Source organism: Ischnura elegans, chromosome 12 (genome assembly GCF_921293095.1).
Source record: "Ischnura elegans chromosome 12, ioIscEleg1.1, whole genome shotgun sequence".
In the NCBI taxonomy this organism is placed as follows: domain Eukaryota; kingdom Metazoa; phylum Arthropoda; class Insecta; order Odonata; family Coenagrionidae; genus Ischnura; species Ischnura elegans.
In genome coordinates this window covers 63897957-63911416 of record NC_060257.1, presented here as the reverse complement: position 1 = coordinate 63911416, position 13460 = coordinate 63897957, and the positions used below count along the sequence as shown (strand labels likewise).

General features: G+C 36.2%; 1 long non-coding RNA gene across 1 annotated transcript; it reads right to left on the bottom strand.

Moving 5' to 3' along the window:
• Positions 1 to 11541: 11541 nt before the first annotated feature.
• LOC124169395 lies at positions 11542 to 12788 on the bottom strand. Its single transcript, XR_006867117.1, has 3 exons — positions 12745 to 12788; positions 11691 to 11854; positions 11542 to 11583 (listed from the first exon to the last, which is right to left on the bottom strand). It is a non-coding gene; the product is annotated as an uncharacterized LOC124169395 (long non-coding RNA).
• Between the last annotated feature and the right edge of the window lie 672 nt (positions 12789 to 13460).

Below are 13460 nucleotides of genomic sequence, written 5' to 3'. Positions count from 1 at the left end.
CTTTTCCCCCATCCCGGTGCGGGGAAAAAAATATCCATCCTCGCCGACATTCCTTTGCCACGCCTATCCCCACGTCCACCACTCACGCAACAAGGGTTTAACTCATGGTTTCAGGCGTTATTTTATGGAGGAACCGATTATCCAATCGAATAGAAGAATCGCACGTAACATAGGGTTACCATAAAAGAACGGTACGGTTTTGAAAATGCCTGATAATCATGTTCAAACTTTTTAATGGACAAATTCGAAAAATAAAAAAACATGAACTGTAAGTTATTCTGTTTTCGTTAAAACCATGTCCAAAAACTTTTTGAGCTAAAAACAAAAAAATTCTTTCGCACTAACCCTGTAAAACGCCCGAAAGCAATGCATGATGTGAAGAAAGATTTCGTGCTTTCCGGCGAATGGACTTGGTGAAGAGTTCTCGGATTCGCCACCGGGTCAGGAACTCCATATCTGCCGACGTTTCGATAACCGAGTCGGACATCGAAACGTCGGAAGATATGGAGTCCCTGACCCGGTGGCGATCCCGAGAACTCTTCACCAATACATGATGTGTCGCCCCATTCTTCGATTCGATAATCGATTCTTACATAAAATAGTGCTCGATCCACGCCTTACTCAGCGTCCACCACGCAACAAGGGTTTAATTGATGGTTTCCGACGTAATTTTATGGAAGAATCGATTAACGAATCGAAGAATCGGTCGTTATGCAGAGTTGTCATAAAAGAATGGTGCTTTTCAAAATAAATCTGATAATTATGTTCAAAACAGTCTGGGACGACAAAGTAGAAAGATATAAAATCATGAACTGTAAGTTATTCTGTTTTCATTAAAAACATGTTGAAAACCGCACCAAGGTAGTAGGGAAATTTTAATATACTGTATTGCTACCCCGTTAATTTTAATATACTGTATTGCAATCGTGTGGTTGATAATCGCTCAAAGCTCTCGTTTAATTAATCTCAAAGATTAATTGTTTTAGACATCATAATCGCACATTTCCGTCCAAATATAATTATAAAATGTACGTAAAAATACAGAGTATTTAAATAATTGTCGAAAAGTCTGGATGACCAAAAAAACATTTTCATGGTAATATAAACTAATAAATATTAAATATAAAATTAAAAATAATAAATTTTTATGGTTTAAAAGATAGATATATTTAATTGAGTAGTTACACTGCTCATCAGGAAAGATTTTAATAGACGGATTCAAGCGTAACATTATGGAATCAATTCATGATGTAACTGAATAACTTAACTCTACAATTCCAAGTTGGTAAATATATAGGGCCGGTTAAAGCGGTAAGCAAAGTAAATGGCCGCGTAGGGCGCTTAAGTGCACAGTCTAATATATATATAATTGGTTTTTAAGCTCTAAAAATATCCCTTTCAATATATAAGAGCAAGCACGTTATAAGTTCACGCTGATTTTTAAGCCTCGATCTTGAAGTGTTTATATTTATTTTAAAATATGTCCAGAGAGAATCCCTACCACCTCTCAGATTATTTTTGAGGAAATGCTGATCGCTTACACTAAAAAAATGTCTAGAACCGGCCCTGTGTATATACTAACAAATTCTTCTTCAATTCCTATTTATCTTATCAGGGTTGTACACAATGGGAAGGACCAGCCCGAAATGGGGATACTTAAGGAAAAAATAATGTACCGCCGGCTGAAATACTTAAATGAAGGAGGACAGAACTGGGCATGCATTGGTACTCCTTCATGTATATGATTATTCGTATAAATGCAAATATAAATTATCTTGGAATGAATTCAAGGGAGGCGGCTTAAGAGGCCCTCCCCTCAAATGAGGATCTATTACACCACTTTATCTTACATTCATTTATTTAAGCATTACCTTTTCATAAGTTTCCCTGGAGTTTGAAATTAATTTAAATTAAAATATGTTACAAAGAGTAGATTATGGCCATGAATATTTGAGATTCCTCAAAAAATATGGCTATCACCGATACTCATCAGCCACGCCTATCCGGATCAGTGGTCCTGGAACAAGGTAGTAATTGATGGCTTTTGGCCTTATTTAATGGAATCGATGCATGACTTAACTGCAAAACCTAAACCTTCAATTCCAGGTCGGTATGTATATGTCTACATTAAAAAATATTATTCTTGATGCTATGCCTTTTTATTTGTCATGTCCGGTTTTCCGCGGCGGACAATGCCAATGAAGATTTATGAAGGAATTCTTCTCGGGTTTTCCACCGGTTGAGGCTTTCCATGGCCGACGTTTCGAGGCTCGACTCGAGCATCGTCATCAGGGCAGCTCATGCTCGAGTCGAGCCTCGAAACGTCGGCCATGGAAAGCCTCAACCGGTGAAAAACCCGGGAAGAATTCCTTCAACTTGTTCGCCGGGAAAAACTTCGATCCTATTTCAAGATTTATGAAGTTTTACGCTAGGTAAGATTTTCCTTATTTTCTTTCCTTAAAATTAACGTTTCGCTGAGCGACTCGCCCATCATCATGAGGTATCCAGGAATCCTTGTCACTCAGTTTTCACATATATGATGGATTTGCACGCAATTTACCGCGGGTAAGAGCGGTTGCGGTTGCTTTCTCAGTGTCTCCTGATTGGCTGCCAGTCTCGTAGAACTCTCCGGAGGTGGTCCCATATTCTGTTTATGTTATAGCCTCTGTGTTTGATGTATATAGCCATGTTACCGCGTGGATGGATTTGAATAGATTCTTTCACTATGCGATCCTAGTAACCATAGAATCGGCGCCGGAGATTCGCTTTTTCCCTGGTAGGAGACACTGAAAATCATGCCCTGAAGAGGAAATGTTTTCCTATTACGGGGACCTAACTGTATATATCTATAAAACTACCTCTTTATGTAAATATTTACATGTAAAACTGCAGTATGTAAATAAACCTTTTAATTCAAAAAGAAATTCTAAAAATTCTTGTAAAAACGGGGACGCCGCGCGGGAGAAATTGTTTTAAATTTTCTAAAAATCCATTTATGAAATGCCACTAATTTTTTTAATAGCACGGCAGATTTGTCTGCATTATGAACTCGTAGTTTGGGCCAATCTTGAAAATTTAATCAGAAAATTTAATTAGCATTTTTAAGCATTTAATTATAAAAATAGTACGAAATGGCATTTAATGAATATTTTCAATATTCGGTGTACTACGTCAAGTCTAGCTTTAAAGGGAGCCATAATTGATGGCTATACGATAATTTGGTGGTGAAATAGAAGTAATTATATGATTCAATGCAGGGTTTTCTGAAAAAATGCGAACAGGCTAAAATTCGCAGAAAGGGCACTATTTGTTCGCGAAATGATCCGGGGATATTAAAATTCAGCTTTTTACCCATGCATAAATTTTTGACGAAATATGAGACCCTTAGGGACAAGCGTTTGTTGAATTAAGGTGTTCATGCATGTATTTCATATTATAAGTGATTCCGTAGCATTAAAATCTCAAATTCCTTCTTATTTCTATTAATTAATCCATTACATGAACAACCTGGAATGCGCATGACACTATTCCCTTACGCTTTCGTTCGAGGAAAAATTTTTTTCTAACAAAGAAAATATTCTAAGGACCATGATGGGGGAGTATAAGAAGCGAAAAAGTGTATGGCTGATTAGAGGGGCTATGGATTTTTAACGTACCCAAACAGGGATTTTTACGCTATTTACTTCTTTAAAAAATTTCTGTGAGAAAATGTTTCGAGCAACAGCTGCCCAAAAATGACCTTCACAAAATTGTCCCAGGTAAAGAAATGTTCATATTGACTGTGTTTTTTTTTCGAGTGAAATGATACCATGGAGATACCTTGATTTAAATTAATATTAATGATGTCCAAAATATGTATATACATATTCATGAATATTGGGTATAATCCTGCATATAAACCCACTATTTGCGTAAACTCTACACTATCTTGATTATGAATTTGTAAAGTAATCTTATATTAAAGCGATAAATTGCATCCAGATGTGAATTAATTGTGCCTAATCAGTTCTTGAATTATCTATGCAATGATCAAGAATTTAAAATTCGCAGAAACCTTTGCCTCCGAAAAACTTTTCTCTTGAATATTGGGGATAAATTTAGTCTTTCCGCCTTGCATCAGCAGCAGCATCAAATTCGAAACGACTTTCTGCTTTTCACTGAATAAATTCCTTTTTTCCTAGTTCACGTAATTCGCTGCAGTGCAGTGCATCGGTATTCCATTAAAAAATCTGGAGTGGAATAAAGAATAGATCATTCTTATTCCCAGGGGCGGTCTGGCCAGGTCGGCTGGTCCGCGATGGCCGAGGGCCCCGAGCTTATTGTTTGAGGGCCGGGAGAGCGCTCGCGTCTATCTTGAAGCGTATATGAAAGATGTTATTAAAAAGACTCATATTACGTGAAACAAAGTTTTTTTGCAATTATAAAACGATACATTTTCATTGGTTGCTTTATTTACGACATAAAGTGTAAAAATATTATAGATAAATAAAAAACATGAATGTGTGAGAAGGTAAAAGAAAACCTGATGCTTTTTTGGACGGGTTATTCGGAAAGGTTATTTTAATGTTTATTTTTAGATTTCGGGGCAATTTAATGGAAAAAATTCACCAAATATATAGTAGAAACATAATGCATTTTAATACTTTATAAGCTGTGAAATTCTCACTTTTCATTGTATTTTTCTTATGAAATTGCTATTTTTAGTGCTTAACTTTCATGTAGTTTTCTAGAGCCAGAATAGCGTCAAAATCTATTTCCGGGCATGCGATTTCGTAAAATTTTCTGGGAGAGGACCCGCGAATCCCTCGGTAAGGAGGGCCCCACCATAAGGCCTAGCCAAGGGCCCCCAATCACCTCTGCCCTTATTCACTAACACTTATTTCCGTCGACTTTCCGACAGTGGCGGATACATATGGGGGAACAGAGCGCCCTTGCGGGGCTGCCCGTATTACCGAGCATAGCAGAACCACTGGCAGTTGGTATACATTTACAGAAGCCGATAATTTGACCAACAACTCGACGGTTGGTTCAAAAACTCGAAAGATATAGCAAAGAAATGTATCACTTCGTCATTTTCCTAAGATCTCATATCGCTGCCTCCTCAACTTTATCTTTTTCTCCCCGGTTTATAGATGGGCTTAGTACATGTCGTACATGTGCATGGATTTTTTAGTGAATCAATCAATGTGTATTGATTTTTAAACCTTAGTCAACCAGAATATTTTCTGGTATTGTGTGTTGGAAGCATAATGAAGCAAAATAACAATCGAGTGCTTCGTATTGAGACTGCCGCGTCAGGACGATTGATGTATGCGCACAGGAAATATGTATGTAATGTATAATACAAAAAATAGATTAAACGCGGAACAAGATCTCAAAGGTGATGTGCAAGACATCCCGTAATGGATATGAAGGGAAAAGGTTTTCGAAATTTATATGATATTTTTATTCAGGGGCGGATCCAGGATTTTTTCCTGGGGGGGGCACAATGTTATAACAGGCAACCGATCTTCTCATACTTGAGATTAAAAACAACATGCAGCTGCAATGGGGTGTTTGCATAAATTTTTTTGCGCTTAAATATTTCTTCATCGTATAGAGGAAAGGAAGTAGATCAAGAAAACATAGGTTTTAATGCAGTAAAATGGAGAAATATATTATTAAATGAATAATAAAATTGCTAAAATGCCAAGGAAATCAGCGGGAGAAGATACGGTTGGTGACGTCACTTGCCCGTAGTTCATGTCGTCCTCCATCTATGAACAAAAGCATTAGGTATATATTTTTAACTGTACATACCAAAATCATAGCTCAAACTGTTTACTTCTGATCTACTAGATACTTCTTCCAAGGTTTTCTTCGTCAACAATTTACATCCTTTGAATTGCAGTTTTTTGGAAGCATCTATTTTTCATTTCATTACGTTGGCTATTTTGTACGATTAATGGATTCATTCAGCAGATGTTAAAGGCTCTTCATCATGAATAATTTACGTGTCATATACATACATTAGCATCTATTCAACAAGCGTCAGTAATAAATATTAAAATACCTTAAAATGGTCCTCGCAGCAATAAAGGGTTGATTTCAGAGAGACATTGAAGTCCCTTCTTGCAGCTCTAAACCATTTCTTCCTCCGTTTCTCTTCCTTCGGAACCGCGAAAAACACTTTGCTAGGGTTCCTGCTGCTTGTATTTGTACACTCTGATACAAAACACCATTTATATGCCGACATTGCGCACAGTTTATCTCTGACTCTCGTTCAAGAGAGCGCGTAACCAAGGTCGGTAAAAGCCAGGTCGTGTCACGCACTTGACCAATGTAATCCGCCATCTTGATTCTCAAGCGCGGCGGGAATTCAAATTTTACGTGCATTTAAATGGGAGACATAGGTAAAAGGGAACACGGTTATCTCACAACGTAATCGATGCAGGGACATGAAATTTTTTTTATAAATAGTTAATAAAATGGAAATTTATGATACGTCTGTATTTTGAGTCTATGGTCCACGGTTCGACTCTAGAAAAATTGTCAAATCACGGGAAAAATAAATTTCGCACTTCAGCGCTCTGGATGCATGAGTTGTAAGGCACCATGTCTTGCTTCCTTATTTAGGAAGTCTGGTACATGAAATTTTCCATGGTCATAGATGATTATAATATACTTGCGAACACGGGCAGTTTTTGACACTGAAGACCTCGGTTCGACTCTAGAAAAATTGTCAACTCACGGGAAAAATAAATTTCGCACTGCAGCGCTCTGGATGCATGGGTTGTAAGGCACCATGTCTTTCTTCCTTATTTAGGAAGTCTGGTACATGAAATTTTCCATGGTCATAGATGATTATAATATACTTGCGAACACGGGCAGTTTTTGACACTGAAGACCTCGGTTCGACTCTAGAAAAATTGTCAACTCACGGGAAAAATAAATTTCGCACTGCAGCGCTCTGGATGCATGAGTTGTAAGGCACCATGTCTTGCTTCCTTATTTAGGAAGTCTGGTACATGAAATTTTCCATGGTCATAGATGATTATAATATACTTGCGAACACGGGCAGTTTTTGACACTGAAGACCTCGGTTCGACTCTAGAAAAATTGTCAACTCACGGGAAAAATAAATTTCGCACTGCAGCGCTCTGGATGCATGGGTTGTAAGGCACCATGTCTTTCTTCCTTATTTAGGAAGTCTGGTACATGAAATTTTCCATGGTCATAGATAATTATAATATACTTGCGAACACGGGCAGTTTTTGACACTGAAGACCTCGGTTCGACTCTAGAAAAATTGTCAACTCACGGGAAAAATAAATTTCGCACTGCAGCGCTCTGGATGCATGGGTTGTAAGGCACCATGTCTTTCTTCCTTATTTAGGAAGTCTGGTACATGAAATTTTCCATGGTCATAGATAATTATAATATACTTGCGAACACGGGCAGTTTTTGACACTGAAGACCTCGGTTCGACTCTAGAAAAATTGTCAACTCACGGGAAAAATAAATTTCGCACTGCAGCGCTCTGGATGCATGGGTTGTAAGGCACCATGTCTTTCTTCCTTATTTAGGAAGTCTGGTACATGAAATTTTCCATGGTCATAGATAATTATAATATACTTGCGAACACGGGAAGTTTTTGACACTGAAGACCTCGGTTCGACTCTAGAAAAATTGTCAACTCACGGGAAAAATAAATTTCGCACTGCAGCGCTCTGGATGCATGGGTTGTAAGGCACCATGTCTTTCTTCCTTATTTAGGAAGTCTGGTACATGAAATTTTCCATGGTCATAGGTAATTATAATATACTTGCGAACACGGGCAGTTTTTGACACTGAAGACCTCGGTTCGACTCTAGAAAAATTGTCAACTCACGGGAAAAATAAATTTCGCACTGCAGCGCTCTGGATGCATGGGTTGTAAGGCACCATGTCTTGCTTCCTTATTTAGGAAGTCTGGTACATGAAATTTTCCATGGTCATAGATAATTATAATTTACTTGCGAACACGGGTAGTTTTTGACACTGAAGACCTCGGTTCGACTCTAGAAAAATTGTCAACCCACGCGACAAAAATTTTCTTACTTCAGCGCTCCGGGTGCATAGGTACAAGGAACCATGTTTTATTCCTTTATTTATGAAATTAGATTCATGAAATCTCCCAAGGTCATAGGAAATTATAGTATACTTGATAACATGGGCGGTTTTTAGTCTGACGACCTCGGTTCGACTCTGGAAAAATTTACAAGCCAAGCGAAAAAAACATTCGTTCTACAGCGCTCCGTGTGTATAGGTACAAGGAACCATGTCTCACTTCCTTAATTAGGAAGTCCGGTGCATGGAATTTTCCACGATCATAGTTAATTACATTATACTAGATAATAAGGGCGGTTTTCGACCCTGAAGATCTCGGTTCAACTCTGAAAAAATCCCCAACCCACACAACAAAAATTGTCTTCAGCGATCCGGGTGAATAGGTACAAGGAACCATGTTTCATTCCTTCATTTATGAAGTTAGATTCATGAAATCTCCCAAGGTTATAGGAAATTATAGCATACCTGATAATACTTTTATTATTTTATTAAATAAAAATTAAATTATTAAAATTATATTATATGGCGGTATTTTAGTCTGAGGACCTTGGTTCGACTCTCGAAAAATGCCCAAACCAAGCGATAGGATGACTGATCTAAGAGGGTTGTGAATTTATTAACATTGCTACTCCAAATCATGTATGTAATACTAGAACCATCTGCTTACCAATTTTCTAAGAATCATGACAAATAATCTGACTGCAACTGCATTTAATTCAGCACAGAGCAAATGCATTCCAAATTACACCCAGACCATTAACAATTAAAATACTTATTGAGATGAATTGCTGGATAGAAATAAAAAAAGCTGGCACATCGTAATCACATCCTTATATTATAATAAAATTCACTACAATCTCCACAGTTCAGTAAATCACATAACTATTTACAATTACAGTCATATAAAGTAATGTTTGATCATTAAAACAGAAAGTCATGGGCAATAGAATATTTTTCCAGAATAAATAAAATATAATTTTGTTGAAATAGTAGTACAATTTGATCAAACTAATTTCAAAACAGATGCACATAATTTAAGGCTTTTAAAACATCCATTTAAAGGTGCACTGCCATAATGTCTAGACTTTAAGGAATGATGATTTTGCTAATGCTGGCAAATGTAGCAGTAAGGTCCACACAACAGGTATCACCCTCAGGATTACAAATCCAGCCTGCCACTTAATGCATAGTATCCTGTCCCGGATTAAGAAGAACAGTTTTTCAAATAGTTCATGATTATCCACTGCACCAGGCTGCTAGAAAACATAACATATAAATACCATGAGACAAAGTAAACCGAAGAGTTAACAATGTAATTAATTGAACAAACCATTCAATTTGAGATGCACAAGTATGTTCATGGGAAATCAACATTCAAAAGGAAAAAGTTATGTTCATCCAAGTTATCATTATAGGTCAGTGTATAGAATACCCAACAACACTTAAACCATGATCCCGAAAAAATCAGAACTATGTAATTGTGTTTGTAGTTCATAGAATAATATCTTAAAATAAATGGATTGTACTAAACATCAATTCCATACTTAAAATCATCAACTTCTAAATATACTGATATTCCTCCTGATGTAAGATCCTAATAAAATCCTTGCAAACCTGAAATACAATTAAAAAGACCATCGGAAACAGTACATATTACATAATTTCCAAGGATTGCAGATTGCAGTAGTCTCACACATTATCCAAATATGTAAAATAAAGTTGAAATGCCATTCACCATTACCATATGCCTGCAAAATGACAAGTTCACAGCAATGCATAAGGCCTCATATACTCCAATAGCATATACCAGCATTGCATTATAATTTGCATTGCATTATATACTTGCATTATAACAGCTTTGCCCTGATTTTATCTAACTTATTAACTGCAATAAATGAATATACATCAGAACATTAATTAGAATAGGATGGATTCCAAACTCAATCACTGATTTTAAGTCAGCAAATGCTGCACGGAGCAAATGCATTCCAAATTGAGCAATTAGACTCAGACAATTAACAATGACAAGACAATCATGGATGTAAATAACTGAAGCATAAAGCCTGTTAAATTGTAGGAAGTAGTTTTACAAATCCAGTAGAATACCTCGCTCATGTGTTAATTTTAATGGATATATTATGGGTTGAAATGCACTATAGATACAGGGTGGGGTACAGACATAATGGGTATTAAATGAAACGAAATGATTAATACCGAGCTAAATGCAGGAGATAACCCCGAAAGGAAAGATATGGTGCATCTCAATATGCAGTCAAACTATACTAATAATGTTGCATTGATGGAGAGAGAAATAAATCATCCAGGCTCATCATAATCACATTCTTATATTATAATTCACTACAATCTCCACGGTTAAGTTAATCACAAAACTGTATCTATATTCACATAAGTCATATGAGTGTGCACTGATCATTAAGAGGGATAGTTATAATATGCATATTATCATCCTGGAATAAGAATAACTGTTCTTCAAGTAGTTCATCAATAACCATTGCACCAGGCTGCTAGAAAACACAACATCTGAAATAGAATTACAAAGACTATTTGAAACAATACATGCTACATAACTTTCACAGGTTGTAAAATCTCACATATTAACCAAACATGAGAATAAAGTTAACATGTCATTCAGCATTTGCCAGCTATATGAAAGGCTGTTCATAGCAATATATAAGGTATCATATTCTCAAATAACACAAGCTAGCTCATGCCATTACTAAATACTACCCAATTCCCAAACTAATCCTACAAAAATATTTTGTAGCCTATAAAAGGGTGGGAAAAATGTGCACATTAACATTATTGAAACAAGTTCTAATTCTCTTACATGACTTACCATTTTTTTAATAAATAATCCTCATGAGGCAACCAACTTCTTCCTTAAATTCTCCAGCCATCATTCCATAATTCAACTGATTTCACCATCACTCATGAATACCGTGTTAATGCCTCAACTGACCATAGATCATAATTCAACCTAGAAGAATGATAATAATGATATGAACACCATTGGGAATATGTTGCAACGGAACACAAGATGAAAAAATGCACCTACTTACACATGTGTGGTTATGAGACAGCTTCATAAACTTTTCCGACAATGTTCCCCATAAGACTCTCACTTGCTTCCTTAATTTCTCTATCTACATTCCACAATTCAAATGATTTTACCAGCTCTCATAAGTAACATGTTCATACTTCACCTGACCATGGATCATATATCAACCTAGAAGAATTATTAGAATTAAAAGAACAACCATGGAAATATGTAGCAAGGGAAGGACTGGATGAAAAAATACATCTACTTACACCTTTATGGTTGTGGAACAGCATCTATGACTTCTTTCAATAATGTTCCCCCAGGAAACTGTCACATTGTCCTTAAATTATCCAGCAAAATTCTACAATTCCAATGATTTTACCAGCTCTCATGAGTAATATGTACACGCTTCAACTGACCATAGACCATTCAACCTAGAAGGATGACAATAATGATAAAAACAACCTTGGTAATATGTTATAAATTTATAACAATATTTTGCGATTGCAAGGGAGGACAATGGAAAAAAACATCTACTTACACCTGTGTACTTATGAAACAGCTTCCAAGACTTAGGCAGTATTCCTCATAAGACGGTCACCTGCTTCCTTAATTTATCCAGCAGTCATTCCACAGTTCAAATGCTTTCATGAGTACATTTTTATTTTGTTGCTGCTTCACCTGACTAGCTCATCATAGTTCAACCTGAAAAAATGGCAGAAATAATAGGAACAACCTTGGAAATAGTTTGCATAGGAAGGACAGGTAATGCCTGCGAAAAGCAATGCTCATCACAATAATATCAGATTATAAATTGTATGTGGTCATTTTCATTAGGCTTCACCGTATTGATTCACATCCTACAGTGGGTAATCTATTAACACATATAATGATTAGTATCTATTACAATGTTGAATATTTATTACTTTTTGCATGAATTTGGCCATATAATGTTCAACTTTTGCACTAATCCACAATAAAATGGGCTGATGTTGTTGCACCATTTACACAGTAAATGAATGATAGCATAGATTTAAGGTCTATTTTTCCCACACTACTGTTACACTCTCAATAACTTAACCTCACATAATACCACATGTCCTTATTCCCATGAATTCAACACACAATGACTGCACTCAAATAACTGTCAAATAATTGAACTGCCATATATTGATATCCCTATAGCCCACACTTTAATTAAATTCCTGTCAATAGACCCTTCCTTTAAATGAAGATATACTTTGCGACATTCTCAAAAACTACCAGACAACTTTATAAACGGTACATAGGCTTTATATAAATTTATACGCGAAGGAGTCCATGTATGAAGTTATAGGTTACTGCAATTCGGTGTGCATAATATCCAGTATCATGAAAATATCACTTCAACAGCACTGATACAAAAAAGTTAACTGAAAGCCAAACAAATAACGTAACAAGTGATAATTCAATATTCTACTACATAACTCATAAATTTACTACACACTAGCAGAATTAAAACTCGAGTAAAGCATATAACTTTCTCGTACATGGTTGCATTGAACTTCACAATCATAATTTGTAAATACTTTTCCATAATATCATAATACACTTACTTTTGCTTTCAGCATCCGGATTTCCTAATTAATCACCAACATCTCGTCCTGTTGACAGTCGGGAACGTCTGGTTCTTCCACCAACTCTCCTCCAGCACACGGGTTGATATCCGAGTTGTTTGGATGCAAGAATTTCTATGCATAACGTATAACGAATGCACGAGTTTAACAGGACATCTTATTACGACTTCCAAAAGTGCATAAAAAACTGAAATTATTAGAAAAGACTAGATTCGACTGTCGCCAATTTGTAATATTAAAACTATGTAAACTTATTCAAACTTTGTATAACTTATCTTCAGAATACATACCTTTTTCCAGAAATCGCTGTTGGAACGGCAGTTTGTTTATGTAGTTTGCGACCATCCTGTTGACGACACTCTTAACTTCTCCGCAGTGAAACAAACCTAAATAATAATATTCGTAAAAATTGAGGAATTTCTGAACAGAGAAGGCATTATCCATTGCACGTATAAAACTGAATTGAAGAAATGTATACTGGCGCAAGCGAGCCTACATACGATCCGATTATTCTACTAATTTACAATGAAAATGCACCATTTCCGTATTATTCCGTATGAAACATGACCCGAAGTAATAAATAACATTGAAAAGTTTGGCACTTTTGCATTACTTAACATAATTTCAAGGCAAAGCGTGATGAATCCGTATCAAAATATGCTGGTGACAACAGCGTTGTCAACAACTTTTGAGAA